This window comes from Branchiostoma lanceolatum, chromosome 18 (genome assembly GCF_035083965.1).
Source record: "Branchiostoma lanceolatum isolate klBraLanc5 chromosome 18, klBraLanc5.hap2, whole genome shotgun sequence".
NCBI classification, from domain to species: domain Eukaryota; kingdom Metazoa; phylum Chordata; class Leptocardii; order Amphioxiformes; family Branchiostomatidae; genus Branchiostoma; species Branchiostoma lanceolatum.
Genome location: NC_089739.1, coordinates 9,119,001 through 9,139,546, shown reverse-complemented (window position 1 = coordinate 9,139,546; position 20,546 = coordinate 9,119,001). Strand labels below are relative to the sequence as shown.

General features: G+C 41.2%; 2 long non-coding RNA genes across 3 annotated transcripts; both read right to left on the bottom strand.

Moving 5' to 3' along the window:
• Positions 1 to 1,686: 1,686 nt before the first annotated feature.
• LOC136424213 (uncharacterized) lies at positions 1,687 to 10,736 on the bottom strand. 2 transcript variants are annotated; one of them, XR_010753833.1, is made up of 6 exons: positions 7,899 to 10,736; positions 5,323 to 7,831; positions 4,550 to 5,113; positions 3,553 to 4,339; positions 3,056 to 3,414; positions 1,687 to 2,988 (listed from the first exon to the last, which is right to left on the bottom strand). It is a non-coding gene; the product is annotated as an uncharacterized lncRNA (long non-coding RNA). The 2 variants fall into 2 exon arrangements; XR_010753834.1 differs by lacking the exons at positions 3,056 to 3,414; positions 3,553 to 4,339; positions 4,550 to 5,113 and having other exon boundaries at positions 1,687 to 2,558; positions 5,398 to 7,831; positions 7,899 to 10,732.
• Positions 10,737 to 13,560: 2,824 nt separating this feature from the next.
• LOC136424297 (uncharacterized) lies at positions 13,561 to 16,137 on the bottom strand. The gene is made up of 3 exons (XR_010753854.1): positions 15,896 to 16,137; positions 14,416 to 14,469; positions 13,561 to 13,607 (listed from the first exon to the last, which is right to left on the bottom strand). It is a non-coding gene; the product is annotated as an uncharacterized lncRNA (long non-coding RNA).
• Positions 16,138 to 20,546: the final 4,409 nt, after the last annotated feature.

Genomic DNA, 20,546 nt, shown 5'->3' with positions numbered 1-20,546 from the left:
ACTGTGTTTTCACAATTACATTTTAGAAATATCATGATAAAGGCAAAGCTATAAACACTGACCTTTCTTTTCTTGTACTTATGAATGTCATCATATCAGATAGTATCATATTGCATAATATTGTAAATGAGAGAAGAAGAGTATTATAAACTACAGTATGAATGAAGTTATGAACTAGTGATCATTTAAGCCCCAATAGTTTTTGATTATCTATTATAGAACAAGGATTGTGTGAGGACGTAATAAAATGGGAAATAAGTACAAACTATAGGTTGTTCTTTATAATCGATCTTTTTTTTCATTCTAACAATTTATAATACGGAAGAGATTTTTCTTGTATTGTTGCAAAATTTTAACTTCGTGGAAAAGCGTTAGGTGTCGAGTTATGACGGTTATTCTCGGCGTTCCTAGAGTATACTATCTTATGTACATAATGAAAAAATGAGATACAACAACTGATGCAAATTATACAGATTATGATGAGCTATATTACTAGCTTTATCATTTAGCTGATTCTACAATGTTTTCAGGAGTGTACCTGACATGAATTTATGAAAACGCAGGAGCGAGTTCGCAAATCCACTACCTTGTTAAGTCTAAGACTAGTGTTTACGCCCTTATGCATCTAGTAATCCAAACTAACTCACGTTGAAAAACAAGTTTCTTGATTCTGAACGTTGGCCGAGAAAAGCAGATAAGAGTGACAAGGTACATCGCCTCACGTCCTCGGGCATGCGCACTCGCGCTGGCGTCAAACCTACTCCGTGGGGAGGTCTGGTTATCGAGAAGGCTATTACCTCCGTGCAATTAAGGTATTGTTCTCTTTGTGTCTGCCTGTCAGGCTGTCGGTGTTTGTTTTTTCCGAATATTTTTCGTCAGCATAACTTAAGAACCTCTTGATGGTTGGAAACCTCAATGTGAAAGTTTGGGCCTCCTTACAAGCATCCTTGGCATTGCAGTAGAATTTCAAGTTTTTGTATCATTTGGACATGGTATGGTCTTGCTTTGTTGAATAATGGTGATAGCTTTTTATGTGAAATGGAAACACGTGTGGGGGGGGGGGGGCATCGGGGTAACTACTCTCCAAACAGATGTTGGAGGGAACCTTCTTCCTGGATAGCAAAGTTCTTTAGTCACAACCATCTACCACGAGCCAACGTCGTTCGATGACCGCAAGTATACATAGATGGCCACATGCATACATATACACAAGCATCCAGACATACATACATACACATATTCATTGCACGCATACATACAAGCTTGCAGAGATACATACATAGGAACATGCATGCATTCATAAACGCATGCCTGCTTTCATACAAGTATATGCAAACAAGCATGCATGCGTGTATTCATTGCACGCATACATATATACATAAAAGCATACATACATACAAGCATGCAAACATACACACAAGCATAAAACATGCACACAAGCATGCATGCCTTCATACATACAAAAGCATTAATTCATTTCTTCATTCATGCATGCATGCATACAGCCCAACTACAGCACAGCTGACTTACCACTGCTGACATGGCTGAAGGAGGACAGACCGAGTGGCGTAAGGTGATGCAGGCTTCTGGAGGTGGCATTCGATCATAACCTTGGCGACCAGGACATTCATACAATCATTCGCACATTCAGTTCAATCCATTAAACTATAGAGAGCAAACGGAAACTGGTTCAAATCGTGTCTTTAGTAGCATTGTTGTCGACAAAGTACAGGATCGTCAAGTGTACAGCTGTGCCACTCTGGCATTTTGAAACATTATCTCGAAATTCACATGAAAACAATATTTGTACCCTACCTCTAGAACTAACAATGTGTAAGCCTAATCTCTAATACTACAAACATCTATTCACCACAAGTAACATAACCACAATAGTTCACAATATTTCTATTAGTACCCTAGCCCTAAGACTAACAAAAGTGTAAAGTTAACCTAACCTGTCATAAATACTAGCTAAAATACAACAAAAATACAACAACTACAGTCCCCATGCATAGAAGCCCCATTTATGAAGAATCAGGAAAACTATTTTGGGTCCGCTCAAAAGGCTTAGGCTTAGGTGTAAGTGCTGAGAGTTAGTCAAAGGAGTTAATGTGAATGTTAGTATGAGTGTGAGCCTCTACCCAAGCCTTTTAAGCATGGCTAGATTCAAAGGAGCTGAACGAATTTTCATGGGACTTCTGTACGCGAGACTCTAAGCCATAGACTAGTCTAAGTTACTTCAACCTAAGCTAACAAATTCTAGGCTACCATAGTCTTAACTACTTAAGTCTAAGCTACCTCTGTCTATTGACTTCTATGTAATGCCACAAAGAAGAATCACTGCCAGAGTTCTTCACAGCGCCATTGCCTCTGTGCCAAGTCCCGAAGATGTCTTCTCCCTCACACGCCGGAACAGAAGTCCCGAAGTTGTCTGGTCACTTCCAGGTCGCCGAGGTCTGCATGTGTCTGGTTAAGGAGCATTTTGGTGCAAAATATCCATTTAAAGGGTTCGTTTTCCATCTGGAAGAAAAGCAACAGGTACAAACAGACAGACAAACCTGTGGTGAAAAAGACACAAGCACACAAATCTTCAATCTGGAAGAAAAGCAACAGAAACACACACACAGACCTGTGGAGAAAATGACACAAGCACACATATCTTCATTCTGAAAGAAAAGCAACAGAAACACACAGACAGACAAACCTGTGGAGAAAAAGACACAAGCACGCATATCTTCAATCTGGAAGAAAATCAACAGAAACACACACACAGACCTGTGGAGAAAATGACACAAGCACACATATCTTCATTCTGAAAGAAAAGCAACAGAAACACACAGACAGACCTGTGAAGAAAAAGACACAAGCACACATATCTTCAATCTGGACGAAAAGCAACAGAAACACGCAGACAAACCTGTGGAGAAAAAGACACAAGCACACATATCTTCAATCTGGAAGAAAAGCAACAGAAACACACACACAGACCTGTGGAGAAAAAGACACAAGCACACATATCTTTACTCTGGAAGAAAAGGAACAGAAACACACACACAGACCTGTGGAGAAAAAGACACAAGCACACATATCTTCAATCTGAAAGAAAAGCAACAGAAACACACAGACAAACCTGTGGAGAAAAAGACACAAGCACACATATCTTCAATCTGAAAGAAAAGCAACAGAAACACACGGACAAACCTGTGGAGAAAAAGACACAAGCACACATATCTTCATTCTGGAAGAAAAGCAACAGAAACACACAGACAAACCTGTGGAGAAAAAGACACAAGCACACATATCTTCATTCTGGAAGAAAAGCAACAGAAACACACAGACAAACCTGTGGAGAAAAAGACACAAGCACACATATTTTCATTCTGAAAGAAAAGCAACAGAAACACACAGACAAACCTGTGGAGAAAAAGACACAAGCACACATATCTTCAATCTGTAAGAAAAGCAACAAAAAACACAGTCCTGTGGAGAAAAAGACATAAGCACACATATCTTCAATCTGTAAAAAAAGCAACAGAGAAAAAACACACAGACCTGTGGAGAAAAAGACACAAGCACACATTTTCCTTCTGGAAGAAAAGCAACAAAAACACAGACAAACATGTGGAGAAAAAGACACAAGCACACATATCTTCAATCTGAAAGAAAAGCAACAGAAACAGACAGACAAACCTGTGGAGGAAATGACACAAGCACACATATCTTCAATCTGAAAGAAAAGCAAGAGAAACACACAGACAGATAAACCTGTGGAGAAAAAGACACAAGCACGCATATCTTCAATCTGGAAGAAAAGCAACAGAAACACACACACAGACCTGTGGAGAAAAAGACACAAGCACACATATCTTCAATCTGAAAGAAAAGCAACAGAAACACACAAACATTTGGAGAAAAAGAAACAAGCACACATATCTTCAATCTGGAAGAAAAGCAACAGAAACACACAGACAGACCTGTGGAGAAAATGACACAAGCACACATATCTTCAATCTGGAAGAAAAGCAACAGAAACACACACACAGACCTGTGGAGAAAAAGGCACAAGCACACATATCTTCAATCTGAAAGAAAAGCAACAGAAACACACACAGACAGACAAACCTGTGGAGAAAAAGACACAAGCACACAAATCTTCAATCTGAAAGAAAAGCAACAGAAACACACAGACAAACCTGTGGAGAAAAAGGCACAAGCACACATATCTTCAATCTGGAAGAAAAGCAACAGAAACACACACACAGACCTGTGGAGAAAATGACACAAGCACACATATCTTCAATCTGAAAGAAAAGCAACAGAAACACACAGACAGACAAACCTGTGGAGAAAAAGAAACAAGCACAAATATCTTCAATCTGGAAGAAAAGCAACAGAAACACACACACAGACCTGTGGAGAAAATGACACAAGCACACATATCTTCAATCTGTAAGAAAAGCAACAGAAACACACAGTCCTGTGGAGAAAAAGACATAAGCACACATATCTTCAATCTGTAAGAAAAGCAACAGAGAAAAAACACACAGACCTGTGGAGAAAAAGACACAAGCACACATTTTCCTTCTGGAAGAAAAGCAACAAAAACACAAACATGTGGAGAAAAAGACACAAGCACACATATCTTCAATCTGAAAGAAAAGCAACAGAAACACACAGACAAACCTGTGGAGGAAATGACACAAGCACACATATCTTCAATCTGAAAGAAAAGCAAGAGAAACACACAGACAGATAAACCTGTGGAGAAAAAGACACAAGCACGCATATCTTCAATCTGGAAGAAAAGCAACAGAAACACACACACAGACCTGTGGAGAAAAAGACACAAGCACACATATCTTCAATCTGAAAGAAAAGCAACAGAAACACACAAACATTTGGAGAAAAAGAAACAAGCACACATATCTTCAATCTGGAAGAAAAGCAACAGAAACACACAGACAGACCTGTGGAGAAAATGACACAAGCACACATATCTTCAATCTGGAAGAAAAGCAACAGAAACACACACACAGACCTGTGGAGAAAAAGGCACAAGCACACATATCTTCAATCTGAAAGAAAAGCAACAGAAACACACAGACAGACAAACCTGTGGAGAAAAAGACACAAGCACACAAATCTTCAATCTGAAAGAAAAGCAACAGAAACACACAGACAAACCTGTGGAGAAAAAGGCACAAGCACACATATCTTCAATCTGGAAGAAAAGCAACAGAAACACACACACAGACCTGTGGAGAAAATGACACAAGCACACATATCTTCAATCTGAAAGAAAAGCAACAGAAACACACAAACATTTGGAGAAAAAGACACAACCACACATATCTTCAATCTGGAAGAAAAGCAACAGAAACACACAGACAGGCAAACCTGTGGAGAAAAAGACACAAGCACACATATCTTCATTCTGAAAGAAAAGCAACAGAAACACACAGACAGGCAAACCTGTGGAGAAAGAGACACAAGCACACATATTTTCCTTCTGGAAGAAAAGCAACAAAAACACACAGACAGACAAACCTGTGGAGAAAAGACACAAGCACACATATCTTCAATCTGGAAGAAAAGCAACAGAACAGAAACAGACAGAACATACAGAGACATACAGACAAATCTGTTGAGAAAATAAAAGCACACATATTATTTATCATTTGTCTTTTATCATTATTCATCAATATTATTTATCAATTATTATTATTCATCATCATTTATCATCATTTATTATCATTTACTATTTATTATCATTTATTATCATTTATTATTATTTATCATTTATTATTAATTATCATTTATTCTTCATCATTATTATTTATCATTCATTATCGTGTATCATTCATTATTATCTATCATTTATTATTAATTATCATTTATTATCACTTATCATTTATTATCATTTATCATTATTTATCATTTACTATTTATCATTTACTATCTGTTATCTATTATCTATTATTCATTATTATCATTTTTTTAAATTTCACTCTGGAAGAAAAAGCAATACAAACACACAGACCTGTATAGAAAAAGACACAAGCACACATATCTTCATTCTGGATGAAAAGGAACAGAAACACACACACAGACAGACCTGTGGAGAAAAAAAACACAAGCACACATATCTTCAATCTGGAAGAAAAACACACTGACAGACCTTTGGAGAAAAACACAAGCACACATATCTTCATTCTGGAAGAAAAAGCAACAGAAACACACAGACAGACAGACCTGTAGAGAAAAAGACACAAGCACACATATCTTCGATCTGGAAGAAAAGCAACAGAAACACACAGACAGACAGACCTGTGGAGAAAAAGACACAAGCACACATATCTTCAATCTGGAAGAAAAAGCAACAGAAACACACACACACAGACCTGTGGAGAAAAAGACACAAGCACACATATCTTTAATCTAGAATAAAAAGCAACAGAAACACACAGACAGACAGACCTGTGGAGAAAAAGACACAAACACACATATCTTCATTCTGGAAGAAAAAGCAACAGAAACACAGACAGACCTGTGTAGAAAAAGACACAAGCACACATATCTTCAATCTGGAAGAAAAGCAACAGAAACAGACAGACCTGTGGAGAAAAAGACACAAGCACACATATCTTCATTCTGGAGGAAAAAGCAACAAAAACACACAGACACACAGACCTGTGGAGAAAAAGACACAAACACGCATATCTTCATTCTGGAAGAAAAAGCAACAGAAACACAGACAGACCTGTGGAGAAAAAGACATAAGCACACATATCTTCAATCTGGAAGAAAAGCAACAGAAACAGACAGACCTGTGGAGAAAAAGACACAAACACACATATCTTCATCATGGAAGAAAAAGCAACAGAAACACAGACAGACCTGTGGAGAAAAAGACACAAACACACATATCTTCATTCTGGAAGAAAAAGCAACAGAAACACAGACAGACAAACCTGTGGAGAAAAAGACACAAGCACACATATCTTCAATCTGAAAGAAAAGCAACAGAAACACACAGAGCTGTAGAGAAAAAGACACAAGCACACATATCTTCATTCTGGAAGAAAAAGCAACAGAAACACACAGACAGACAGACCTCTAGAGAAAAAGACACAAGCACACAGATCTTCGATCTGGAAGAAAAGCAACAGAAACACACAGACAGACAAACCTGTCGAGAAAAAGACACAAGTACACATATCGTCGATCTGGAAGAAAAGCAACAGAAACACACACACACAGACCTGTGGAGAAAAAGACACAAGCACACATATCTTCAATCTGGAAGAAAAAGCAACAGAAACACACACACACACAGACCTGTGGAGAAAAAGACACAAGCACACATATCTTTAATCTGGAAGATAAAGCAACAGAAACACACACACAGACCTGTGGAGAAAAAGACACAAGCACACATATCTTCAATCTGGAAGAAAAAGCAACAGAAACACACAGACAGACCTGTGGAGAAAAAGACACGAGCACACATATCTTCATTCTGGAAGAAAAAGCAACAGAAACACACAGACAGACCTGTGGAGAAAAAGACACAAGCACACATATCTTCAATCTGGAAGAAAAGCAACAGAAACACACACAGACCTGTGGAGAAAAAGACACAAGCACACATATCTTTAATCTGGAAGAAATAGCAACAAAAACACACAGACCTGTGGAGAAAAAGACACAAGCACACACATCTTCAATCTGGAAGAAAAAGCAACAGAAACACACAGACAAACCTGTGGAGAAAAAGACACAAGCACACATATCTTCATTCTGGAAGAAAAAGCAACAAAAACACACAGACCTGTGGAGAAAAAACACAAGCACACATATCTTCATTCTGGAAGAAAAAGCAACAAAAACACACAGACAGACAAACCTGTGGAGAAAAGTCACAAGGAAAAAAAACATGGCTTGTATCTTATCTGCCTTTAACTTAAACAGACGTAGCTAACATCTTAAGTCGGTGTCTGCCTTCAAACATAGCTGACCTCTTAAGTCGGTATCTGCCTTGAAACAAACTTGACTTGCATCTTAAGTTGGCATCTGCCTTCAAACATCTTAGGACGGTATCTGCCTTCCAACAGACATAGCTAACATCGCAAGACGGTATCTGTCTTCAAACAGACATAGCTAACATCTTAAGACAGTATCTGCCTTCAAATATAGCAAACATCCTAAGTCGGTATCTGCCTTAAGACGTAGCTGACATCTTACGTAGGTATCTGCCTTCAAACAGACATAGCTAACATCTTAAGTCGGTATTTGCCTTCAAACAGACAAGGCTAACATCTCAAGACGGTATCTGCCTTCAAACAGATATAGCTAACATCTTAAGTCCCTGCCTTCAGACCTGCTAACATCTTAAGTCGGTATCTACCATTTAAACAAACATAGCCAACACTGTAAGACGGTATCTGTCTTCACATCTATTTGAATCGTTGAATCAGTCTGAGGTAATCGGTGCAGGACAATAGTCTGCTGTGCGGCTGTGAATCATAGTGACAAGTGGTTTCGCTCCACCACGGCTACTCCGCACTCGCCTCAAGACTAACAGCCAAACCCTACATGGCACAATAGTGCACGAGTAACGACCTCACCATAAGGGCCACAGATTAGGCCCCCATCCTCAAGGTAATCACTAAAGCTAATCCTATGCCGACTGTACGCCACACCCCTGAAAGCACTAGTGAAAGCACCCCCGTACGGCAACCAGGGAGTCGTCCTCATCCCACCATGGACGATCCGCTCAGGTGCCACACGCAACCTAGAAGGTTCCCTTTCCTCGGCAGTTTTCAGCGGTCACAATGGTCCAAAACTGCAGCTTCGAAGAGGAATAGGATCCCTGGTCACCCCCATACTGATTGCTCAGTACTGCCGCTCGAATGCCTAGGTGACCGACAGTGGTGCACAAGCAGTTGACAACCGCACGGCGGACGAGCCGAAGCCGCCCAGTGTAACGTCGCCTTCACACGTTCCCACAAGTCACATCGGAGTCTCTCCGCACCCTATACCCCTGCCACCTCGACACTCCCCGGTACAGTGAGGCCGTGAGCTAAAACTATTTCAATGTTTCATATTTAATACCCTAACGGAGTGTACCAGTGAGGACGTCGTGATGGAACGGAAACGCCCGCTTCAGTGTGTAGCCAACTCACGTGTGACAAGGGGCCCATGACCGCACCAGCAAATCAGCCTGATACCGCCTGCCGCGGAGGGCCAGCCCTCGCGCGACCACGTGGGGTACCATCCTCACAGACTGCCTGGCTTTGTGACCACCACTGCCCTCGGCGCGATAAGTCAGGGTTCAACACAAGGTATCACACAAGGACAGACTTTTCATTGACTGGCTGAACGATAATAATGTGGGCTATGAGATCCGGTATCGCCTGCAGATGCTGGGACCCATCAACTTCCACTGCCTACAAGACGTAGTCTTGGACACCCCGGCGGTTACCCGGAAGGCCTGACCCGAAGTCACCCTGCCTGTGGAACTTTCGCCCGTATTATCGTTCCGATCGCACGTACCACACCAAGCCAGTACTAGAACTCGCTGTCCCGCGGACTCTCACCATCTAACAGGGGTTAAACGCACAGTATGCTAACAACAGCCTAACCGTCTATCCAGTTTTGGAGCACCACTTATTTCCGGGCGCTCACTGATGGCCAATGCACAGCAAGTTACCGCACCTGTTACCGCAGACGGATTATTTCTAATTGGGTACCTGCCCAAAACAAATGGAACAACACATCGATGATTTTAATTGGGTACCTACCCAAACCATGTGTAACAACACATCCATGACTTTGATTGGGTACCTGCCCAAGCCATGTGTAGCAACACATCCATGACTTTAATTGGGTACCTGCCCGACAAGGCTAGGGAGGTAGAGGAAGCATGTCCCCTGCACTCTGGTAAAGATCCAGCCCATCACCAACAATAGACTTTAATTGGGTACCTGCCCGACAAGGCTAGGGAGGTAGAGGGAGCCTGTCCCCTGCACTCTGGTATAATAGATCCAGCCCATCACCAACAATAGAGCACATTACTTAATACTGACTACTGCGTGCACAGTGCGCCTACATTTACATATCCAAATGACCATCCTAATGACAATGACATTACATTGCCTACCTGTTTAGGTGAGCTAGAACAGACAGAAATGTCAGCCCAAACCAGGTGTAACAACACATCCATGACTTAAATTGGGTACCTGCCCAAACCAGGTGAAACAACACGACTTTAATTGGGTACCTGCCCGACAAGGCTAGGGAGGTAGAGGGAGCCTGTCCCCTGCACTCTGGTATAGATCCAGCCCATCACCAACAATAGAGTACATAACCTACTGCGTGCACACAGTTGACTTATCTGGCTGCTCTACACAAGGAAGAGCTGAGAAAAAATGGTATAGACTCGTTGTTTGTTCCCCTTGTAATTTTTTTTGTTTTCAAAAAATAATGTTTGAGGTCTAAATAGGTTTGATTTAAACTAAAACAACCTTCATGGCAGTTTCCTTCAAATTACCTCATGACTCATAGACCGTTTTCTCCCTACGAACATCTTAAGTCACTACTTTCAATTGTGGTTATAAAACAAGTTAACAAAGAAGAGTATAACGAGAAGCTAGATAGTACAGAACACAAAATGTCTCTATTACAATCCATAGTCTTTTCCACAAACATGCTAATCAACTTACTGAGTAGTAAAACCGGAAGGCGGGAGAAAATAGAGAAGATCAGGCAAGTAACCAGTGCAGGGCTCCAACCTCCTGGGTTATAACACCGGGAACGAACCAGACTGCTAACGTTGCATCGGCAAATGAGAGAAAAATCATAAGAGAAAGATAGTGTAGTCCTGGAAAATACCTACCTCCGTGGAGGGGGCTCTGAAGACTCAAACCCAGATCGTACACCGTATTCGTGTACGTACAACGTGTTAGCGATCAGAACAATAGAGACAGTAACCATATCTATTACTGTACATCAACATTGGAACATTTTGGGGTGTGCTCTCTTTTCAGTATTATGTGCAAACTACACCACCATGCCTCGGAGCTTTGCTCTGACGTTCCCCTCGCCGGCACTATGTATTTCAGCCCCAATTTGGGAATAAGGAGCCCTGGTGTTGCTGCAAGCCAAATGTCGGCTATCATGGCTATTCAAAGCCTTCGGGCAAGCAGCCCGCACCAGCATCATAGTCCTGTAAACAAGGCATACAATTTGGGTGTCCGCTCAGTCCAGACTTCGTCCATGCAGGACTCGGTGGTGTACAATAGTCCAATCTGTTTGCACTTTAGGCCCTTAATAATGGCCTGTTGGGAGGATCATTGTCCCAATCCCACACCGTGATGGTGATAACCCCTGCGTTTGTGTAAATGTACAGCAATAGATATGATCACTCTGCTCTATGGTTCTAAACTCTAGCAACGTTGCACGGACAAGAAAACGGCGTACAATTTGAATATGACTCGACAGAACCACCCGCAACGAAGGCAAGTATCTTGTAGGACTGCACAGTCTTCCGCCTATGATTTTCCTTTCATCTGTCAAGGCAATGTTTGCAGTCAGGGTCCATCCCGGTACTGTAACCCAGGAGACCGAATGCCCTGCACTGGTCACGTGACCGACATTTTCTGTTTTCTTCCACCTTGCGATTTAACTCCTCAGCAAGTTGATTTGCATGTTTGTGAAAAACACTATACATCATAAAGAGGGCATCTTGTATCCTCTACTTTCTAACTTCTCGTTATACTCTTCTTCGTTTAGCTGATTTTGGAACCACAACAACAACAGGTGACGGAAGATTTAAGTGGATGGCGAAAGGCTTGTAAGTGGTAAATTGAAGAGAAACCAGATAGACATGGAAGTTGTTTTTAGAAAAGCTGTTTTGGCCTAACTTCGAATTCTACAACAGAATCTGCATTCCACTAGAAATGTAAGTCCAAAATGTGATTGAATTTGAGAGTATCTTACTTTCAGATATACCATCGTTTTCACATAAACTTCATCAGACAAATAACAAGTCGAATGACTTTTTTTAGTTTCTTTCAACAATGACTGCTGAGACATATATATTTATATGTGGGTGTGATGCTGTGAAGATCAATGTCAAAGGTCAGCGAATTCGTGTTTTGCAATGTTGAGACCCTGCCTCTGGACCAAGAGGTCAGGGGTTCGAATCCCCGCTGTTGTCGCTCATCGTGCAAGGGTTGCAGTCTTCAGGAAGGGATGTTAAATTAATTTACCTCTTCAGCATGAATATGAATATCATAAAAGTATGCACATATAACACATTTATCATGATGAAAGAAGCCGACGCCTTGGTGTGCACACAACTTTATTTACTATGGTACGATGCATTAGAATGTGCAACGTATCTCGTAGCCTCTTCAGTGTAAAATAAAGTCTGCAAAGACAGTTTGTACATGTATAGTCTTTATTATATGGCAATCATCACATACATTTCTAAAATTTCTGAACTGGACTTTGTCACCTACCCACATACCAAATATCAAAAATCTGTTCACAACTTCTTGAGTTATGAGTTGAAACGGTACAGCTGCATGAGCGCATTCAGATTATCGAAGAACTATATATAGAAGTTTTAAATCGAATTACATGTCTGCTTTGTACGGAGTTACTGTATACAATCTCGCATGTCCACGTTACATAGCTTCACACGATGTCGCATGCGCAGGGGACGAGGGAATGTTGTTCTCGGTGCATTGTATGTTGGCAAGCGGGAGTGGGGTGTGGAGCAAGCGGGAGTGGAGTGTGGAGCAAGTGGGAGTGGCCGGGTGTGGAGCAAGCGAGAGTGGCCGGGTGTGGAGCAAGCGGGAGTGGGGTGTGAAGCAAGTGGGAGTGGGGTGTGGAGCAAGCGGGAGTGGAGTGTGGAGCAAGTGGGAGTGGCCGGGTGTGGAGCAAGCGAGAGTGGCCGGGTGTGGAGCAAGCGGGAGTGGGGTGTGGAGCAAGTGGGAGTGGGGTGTGGAGCAAGCGGGAGTGGGGTGTGGAGCAAGCGGGAGTGGCCGGGTGTGGAGCAAGCGGGAGTGGGGTGTGGAGCAAGCGGGAGTGGGGTGTGGAGCAAGCGGGAGTGACCGGGTGTGGAGCAAGCGGGAGTGGCCGGGTGTGGAGCAAGCGGCCGCGGGAGTGGGGTGTGGAGCAAGCGGGAGTGGCCGGGTGTGGAGCAAGCGGGAGTGGGGTGTGGAGTAAGCGGGAGTGGAGTGGGGAAAAGAAGGGGTGATAATAATAAGTATGGGAAAAGATTGTGATGGATAGAAATCAAAGGAAATTTAACTTACCTGATTTTAAATAACCTCCAAGCAGATGTAAGGATCCGGAGGAAACCAATGACTACAAAAGGTCGATATATACTAGAGAAGATAACAAAAGATATGGCAACAGGTAGGAACCAGGAACCATTTTCAGTGAGAATGAGCCGGATCCTTACATCTGCTTGGAGATTAATTTTGCAGTCTGTATGGCATCCAGGAGATCATGCATATGCAGCAGATTCGGAAATCCATCAGTGAGTGGTGGGGAGGGCGAGGGCGCTCACATTCTCATCTATCCAATGGCTTTACCTGAAGTAAATAACACAACAGGAGTCTTAAAATTCAAAATTCGGTAAAGGCATTAAATGTCAATGAGGAAAACGCAAAAGAGCGCATTAATGTGGCGTCATCTGTGAATTCCGTACCTATAGCTCAAATGTTTCACTGTATTCTGATATTTCAATGTTTACAATATGGCGGACAGTTTGTGTTGCCATGACAATATCGCCACTGAAGTTTGTATGCAAATTAGGATGACGTAACTGGATGCGCTCTATACACGGCCACAGGCAATAACAGCAGCAATAAGCCGTATACAGGTTGCATATTCAAACGTCGAAAATTCAACCATTCTATCAGATAGGTAAATAGGCCAATAAAACTGGACAGTGAAAGGCAAGTAGGTTTACAAACCTTTCCACGTCATAGGAACACACAATGAATGGCGCTATTTACGTGTTTACACTCATACATAATTATGCAAATGACATGGCAAGAAACCAGGTGCGTATCTCCAGCCCACCACTTCGCTCAACATTCCTTGCATTTAACTTTAAACGTTCGTGATATAAATGAAACAAACTATCAACAGTGGCGCTTTTGCCGACACACTAAGAGGCATCTCCTGTTTCGATATTCACAGCCTCACCTAACCGTCGTAAAAGAGTCGTAAAAATAGTCCGTGTTAGTGTTACGACGTATAACAAGAGAAAAATACACTAGTAGTATACTTCCACAAACGACAACATAGCAAAAAAAGCCAACCGTGGTCGAAAACGCTCGCTGTCATATACTAAACAACAAAAGAAGAATGTACACAATAGAAATTTTTACTCACTTGTTTGGCTTGAAAATGAAGAATCAGTGTTGTTTGTGGTGTGTCCAGATATGACTGCGGCGAAAAACAAAGACGATATCCATAAATGTATGTAACGTTAACGTTGGGTAACATAAATTCGGGATTTTTCCGATAATGGTTGACTGAAATCAATCTAGCAGAACAATAAACCATCCTTTTTTTCTATTATTCTGTCAGTATCATGTACTATCTTTGCACTAATCATATATATGGTAGATTTTGTCTCTAGTCGTGCTGACACCATAATATTTCAACTTGAAACTACCGTCCGCCGCACGCACAATGACAGTGTTGTCGGACAGGGGGGCACATTAATTCGGGAGAGAAGATTCGTCTTGAATATCTTACCGCTAATCACATTTTATACAGCAGCTATTCGTTCCATCCTTGGCTTGAGGAGAGTGCTATGGATATAGACGTGTCCAAGTAAAAAAAATACACGAAAAAACGGTCGCACCGCACACATCAGGCCTTTGCTAACATCCCGTTTGTTGAGTGGGTTGAACGTCACTCAAAGTCGATCCCCACCGTCATGGCAACGTGTACATTATTCATGGCAAGTTAGCTGGATGCCGTAGCAATGGTTATACTACTATGTCCATGTGTTCCTTGTTGTGTTAGGAGCAAACTTTGAGGAAAATATCGTCTTCAGTCCACTATCACACGCAACATTTAGACAAAAAAGTGTTCCTCACAAACCTTTTGTCGTCTGCTTGACGACATGATTCTGGGTAACAATATGGCGGCGGGAAAATACACGTGCCGTAGGTTGTAGCAACAAAGAGGAGTTTTGATGATTGATCACACTTAGAATCCAGTTGCAGGTTAGCAAAAGAGATTGTAATAAGTTGTCTTGTAAATAATTGTGTTTAGCAGGCAGGAGATGTGACATTTGTCTTATAAACCAGCGAACAACCGTGCAGTGTGAGTCTCCCACGAAGCCCCCAGACTCTGTCAATAAGGGACGGAGAGTTTTTGACGTAGCCAACTTCTAATGCATGGTTATCGAAGCTTTTCAGGCAGTGTTCTGAATGTGTTAGTCTGTCAAGTTTGCATTTCTAGTGGTATTACTGATGTTGCATCTAGCACATATCCCTAAATACCCCGTTTTCGAAAAATCCCGAATTTAAGTACCCCACGAATTTATGTTACCCAACGTTACATCAAATGATCCCGTTGAATGTGTGATTACCATAAACCACGTGTTGACAATTAATTCTCAATGCCTCAGCTTGACATTTTTGCTGTAAAACTTTCAGTACAGTTTCTCGCGCCCTTGTTCAAGTTTCATCAATTTCCAAAAAGTCGTCGGTTATTTTCACAAGCCTTTGTTATGTCCAGTTTCAACTGTACGGTAAAAATACACAAGACACGAGTTGCCGACCACACTGTATTGCTTTGCTGGTAAATCTTAACGCTTTTCGTCGAAAACACCAAGAAAAATTTTCTGTAGGCTTACCTGTAAGGTTCTGCGTCACATGTTTGAATCCAAAGCCATCCGACGGCCCTTCCAAGCTCTTCCGCAAGCTTTCCCGGCCATTCTCGCCCATGGTATTCCAGAAGCCCTTCTCCGCAATTTTTGTGGACAAATGTCCGCAAAAATGTGAGAAAATAGCAAGTTTTGTATGTCGAAAGTTGGAACTTTTGGACACGTCGTGCACACACGGACCACGCTACAGCAGGAATGCAACACCTGGTGAACCTAACGTCATCGCGGCGGGAGATTTGAATATCACGTGAGGTAATTTAGGCAAGGGGCGTCTCTGATTGGCCACGAAGGTTGGATATAATTGATTAAAGACATGCTGACGAAGTCGTCACATCAAAATCCTTTTCTAATTATTCGTGACCTTTTTACCTTATCAACTCAAAGTAAGAAACTCGTGTAAAACTGATGAATAAAAAAAGAAACCCTGCCTAAGGCTTGGTTTACACAAGAATTTCTAACCTCGGGTTTGGAGTGGGCGCCGAATACTCTGAGCAAACTCGGAGTGTGCTCCGAGATTAATGGAAACGTGTGTGTAAAAAGGGCCTTAGTGCCGATATTCACCTGTACAGTTACGTTGGCATGTGACGTTCATCACACGTTTATCACCTTTGCCAAGAAGGTTATGTTTTCGGTAGCGTTTGTATGTGTGTGCGTGTGTGTGTGTGTAGAAGACCAGCATAACTCAAGAAGGCCTGGATGGATTGTCTTGATATTTGTTTGTGGGTAGATCTTGATGAGACTTGGAAATAATTAGATTTTGGGCCCCCTAGTGACTCCCAAAAGTACTGCAGTGGAACTTCCTGTTTTGATATCTCGTGTTCTGGATGATCCTGATTGTTTATTGGTAGAAAGCAAGTGGTATAGGCTTGGGCGCCCTAGCGCCTTTCTTGGAACTGCAGGAGCAGGTTTTGCTTCAGACCTTGAAAGGGAATAACTCAAAAAGGGCTTGATGGATAGTCATGATTTTTGGTATGTAACGTTGGGTAACATAAATTCGGGATTTTTCCGATAATGGTTGATTCAACTTATTTATTAGTGATATAACAACCATCTTTGACAATGAATGTGAACCACCAATTATGCATGATAAGTACATTCCCTGTTTATTATACGCAGATGACTTAGTTATTTTTTCCGAGTCTAAGCAAGGGTTACAAACTTCTTTGAATAAGCTAGAAAACTATTGTAATACATGGAGACTGAATGTAAACCTTAGGAAAACAAAAGTTGTTGTTTTCTCTAAAGGTGGTCGTCTTCCAAAAGACTGCTTGTTTACATACCAGAAAAACCCTGTTGAATTAGTTACATCCTATTGTTACTTAGGTATCATTGTCAACTCTGCTGGCACATTCAAGGCGAATCACAAACACCTCTACCGGAAAGGTCTAAAAGCTTTGTTCGGCATCAACCAATCTCTAGACAATGCCGACGCCCCAATTTCTGTGAGAAACAAACTTTTTGATGCGTGCGTTAAACCCATTATTCTCTACGGCTCTGAAATATGGGGTTCATTCAAAAGTTCAAATTCCTGTCCAATTGAATCAGTTCATTTAAAATTCTGCAAACAATCATTACGTGTACCTAGGTCTGCTTGCAGCCTAGCTGCAAGGGCGGAATTAGGAAGATACCCAATACAAGTGGATGCTTCGCTAAATGCCGTCAAATATTTCCTTAGACTTCGCCAGAATGTGCCAGCCGACAGTTTTCAAGCAGATGCTTTCTGCTGTCAGTTAGATCTAGACAAATCTGGTGTGAAATGTTGGGCGACAGGAATACGTAAGTCTTTAGAGGAGAGCGGGTTTGCTTTCTTATGGCACCTACCAATTTCATATAATTCAAATACGTTACAAATTGTTAGTTCCATTGGCCAGCGGATAAAAGACATTTATTTCCAAACGTTTCTGAAAGAAATACATAACGACAACAAAGGTGGGGCTTCCAAAAATAAGTTAAGATCATATAGATTATTCAAAACTACTTATAATGAAGAAAAATATCTAAGTAATTCAAATATGAAGGTCAGGAATGCAGTCACAAGACTAAGAATCAGCTGCCACAAACTACATATTGAAACGGGAAGACATACCCGCACTCCTCTAGAACAACGATTATGTAAACATTGTACTTTGAATAGAGTAGAAGACGAATGTCATTTTCTGGTAGAATGTGTATTATATACCAAAGAAAGAAATGAACTGTATAAACTTGTAGAAAACCTATTTCCCTACTTCACACATTTAAGTACTGTTCAAAAATTCATATTTCTAATGCGACTAGACAAACCTCCCATTGAAAAACACGTCTGTTCTTTTATATCTACTATAACCGAAAAGCGAGGAGAAGTAGAATTTATTTAATGATAGTCATATTCTTTTGTATCCGTTAACTGTACTTGTATTATCTTTTGTTGTGACCTGTACTTAGCCAAGTGTGGCAGAAATGTGCAATAAAGGTCTTCATTCAATAAACCATCCTTTTTTTCTATTATTCTGTCAGTATCATGTACTATCTTTGCAATAATCATATATATGGTAGATTTTGTCTCTAGTCGTGCTGACACCATAATATTTCAACTTGAAACTACCGTCCGCCGCACGCACAATGACGGTGCTGTCGGACAGGGGTGAACATTAATTCGGGAGAGAAGATTCGTATTGAATATCTTACCGCTAATTACATTTTATACAGCAGCTATTCGTTCCATCCTTGGCTTGAGGAGAGTGTTATGGATATAGACGTGTCCAAGTAAAGAAAATACACGAAAAAACGGCCGTACCGCACACATCAGGCCTCCGGGAACAACCCGTGTGTTGAGTCGGTAGAACGTTACTCAGAGTCGATCCCCACCGTCATGGAAATTTGTACATTATTCATCGGGGCGTTAGCTGGATGCCGTAGAAATGGTAATACTACTATGTCCATGTGTTTCTGCTTGTGCTAAGAGCAAACTTTGAGGAAAATATCGCCATCAGTCCACTATCACACACAACATTTGGACAAAAAATGTTCCACGCAAACGTTTGTCGTCTGCCGAATAGCCGGATTCTGGGTAACGAATATGGCGGCGGGAAAATTCACCGTAGTGCCGTAGCCATTGGTTGTAGCAACAAAGAGGCGTTTTGATGATTAATCACACTTAGAGTCCAGTTGTAGGTTAGCAAAAGAGATTCTAATAAGTTGTATTGTAAATAATTGTGTAGAGCAGGAAGCGGATGTGACATTTGTCTTATAAACCAGCGAACAACTATGTAGTATAATTCTCCCACGAAGCCCTCAGACTGTGACAATAAGGGACGGAGAGTTCTTGACGTAGCCAACTTCTAATGCATGGTTATCGAAGCTTTTCAGACAGTGTTCTGAATACGTTAGTCTGTCACGTTTGCATTTCTAGCGGTATTACTGATGTTGCATCTAGCACATATCCCTAAATACCCCGTTTTCGAAAAATCCCGAATTTAAGTACCCCGCGAATCTATGTTACCCAACGTTACATAGCTTGAGTACTGATTGACATAATTAGATACTTATTATGCGACTCGGCACCTACATTGCATACTTAATGAGGAAAGTGTATGCATCCGCCGTAACCGAGGAAGAGAGAAATATTAAAAGATATCAACTATGCAAATGAAGACTTTATTTGCATAATTAATGAGAAAATACTATAACTCAAGATGGGGTTGACGAATCATCAAGATGTTTGGTAGATAGACAGCTTAAGCGTTGCCTTGTATCATATTCTAATTTGCATGACTAATGAGGTAATTTAAAAACCAGCTGGTATGATTTATAACCAATGAGAAACACTCTAATATGTCAGTCATAAAGGTTAGAATCATTTGGTGAAGGTGTGAGGTTGTGTAACTCTAGTTTATACTAATACACGTAGATAGGAAACCAACCTAACACATTCCTAGCATTATCATCGTGATCAACGTTGACAGCCTGAGAATCCGATCGCGATTTCTACCTGCAGAATCGTCAATTCCACTAGATGGCAATCTGTAGCTTAACATCATCAGGTATCATAATGGAAGCTCACATGTGTTGGTTGTAATCATAATACAATGCTAAACTTTCTTCCAACATTACTTTAAGGTATTCACTGATCAAATTTTCAACGACGTTTATTGATCCTGAAGAAGGCGACAGTGGTCGCTGAAAAATTAAGTGAATACCTTTAGTGTTTGAAGAAAGTTTAGCATTGTACTATGGTCATCATGCATTGTCAGGCACGAAACGTCAACCTTCGTCTTTGGTGATTACGGTAAATACTCCAACTGCCGTAAATACCTCTTTAGCTGGGTGTAGACGTCAAAACAACCCTGATAACATTATACTAGTCTCCGGGGATATTTCAAGTAGACATCGGTGCAATCGGCCGGTAAAAATTTCAATCCTCCCACAAAAAACACAATGTGGTATCCATAATGTAGACTTAGTCAGATAAGATGTTTGAACAAGGTCTGATACCCATTCGTCGATTGCTGCCAATAAAATCAATTAGCGATTAGAAAAAAAGAGGTGTCGGCTCCTTTAATGAGAAGTTGAACGATACAACAGTTCGCAATGGATGACCTTGCTACATGTTTAACAAATGTACATAGAACGCTACCCTTTA